Source organism: Arachis ipaensis, chromosome B10 (genome assembly GCF_000816755.2).
Source record: "Arachis ipaensis cultivar K30076 chromosome B10, Araip1.1, whole genome shotgun sequence".
NCBI classification, from domain to species: Eukaryota; Viridiplantae; Streptophyta; class Magnoliopsida; order Fabales; family Fabaceae; genus Arachis; species Arachis ipaensis.
This window is the reverse complement of record NC_029794.2, coordinates 37,690,371-37,691,714: the sequence shown is the minus strand read 5'-3', so window position 1 is coordinate 37,691,714 and position 1,344 is coordinate 37,690,371.

Genomic DNA, 1,344 nt, shown 5'->3' with positions numbered 1-1,344 from the left:
TTAAGCATTAAGCACAATTAAAGGAGAATATACAAAACCATGCTATTTCATTGAATAAATGTGGGTAAAAGGTGATAAAATCCCCTAAATTCAATACAAGATAAACCGTCAAATTGGGGTTTGTCACTGTGCTGCCAGGCTTTTCGGTATGCGGGCCCTCATGTGGAGCAGGACTGCATGAGCATTTGTCCTACGCGTCACTCCCTGCTCTATACACGTCAGAATCCATATGTATGGATGTTTGTGTGTATCCATACCAGAGAACTTGCCATTTTATATAGGGCCAATTTTAAAATATCAAAGACTTATTATTTTTTACTTTAATTTTTAATAATTTATTTATAAATTAAATATAAACCATTAGATCTATTATCAATCTAATCTAACACTTCAAATTATATGGTGTATCAGATAAGTTCAAAAGACTTGGAGTTGATTTTAGACAGATCCATTATGCTTTGTCTCTAAAATATTGTAGTGACAATCATTCATTTACTAATAAAGACTTTTTAATGGCCACAAAAGATATATTATTATTGTCAAAACCTAAGTTAAATAAGAGCGAGTTATTGTTACTAAAATTTGTCACTAAAAATAATTTTTGTTATAGTGTATTCATTTGATTGAAATAGTATATAAGTAGTGCATTTTTAGGTGTACACCAAAATAAGGAGTAATTTACTTATTTAAACTATTTACACTTTAAAACTATTAAATAATGGTCCTAAAACTAAATCCTCTACTATTTTGTCTTTTTAATTTATATATAAATCGTGACCTTTATACAAGTTATAGATTTAAGAATAAATCATGGACAAAGACAACAATTTTTTAGTCTAAAAATAGACATAAATTGTGGGATACATTTAAGTTTTATGAATTTGAAAAAAGAGAACCTAATACAAAATTGAGATTTTAGTTTCAGTTAAAAATTTTAAAATTTAAAATTTAGATGAAATATTAACAAATTCAATTCGGATTGTAATAGTCTTAGTTGGATAATTGAATTAAAAAAAAATAAATTGATATTATTGCATAAAATTAGGTTGTATACTTGTATTGAAAAAAAAAATTAAACCTATCCAATAAATTGTGGGATTACAGTTGTGTATTAGTTTCTCTTTTTTTAAACCCATAAAACCCAAATGTATTCCACGATTTATGTTTATTTCTGGCTATATAAATTGTTGTCTTTTTTCATGATTTATCCTTAAACCTAAATTTTGTATAAAGAACACGATTTATATATAAATTGAAAAGACAGAATAATAGAAAATTTGGTTTTAGGACAATTTAGTAGTTTTTTAATGCAAATAGTATAAATAAATATTAAATAAATTACTC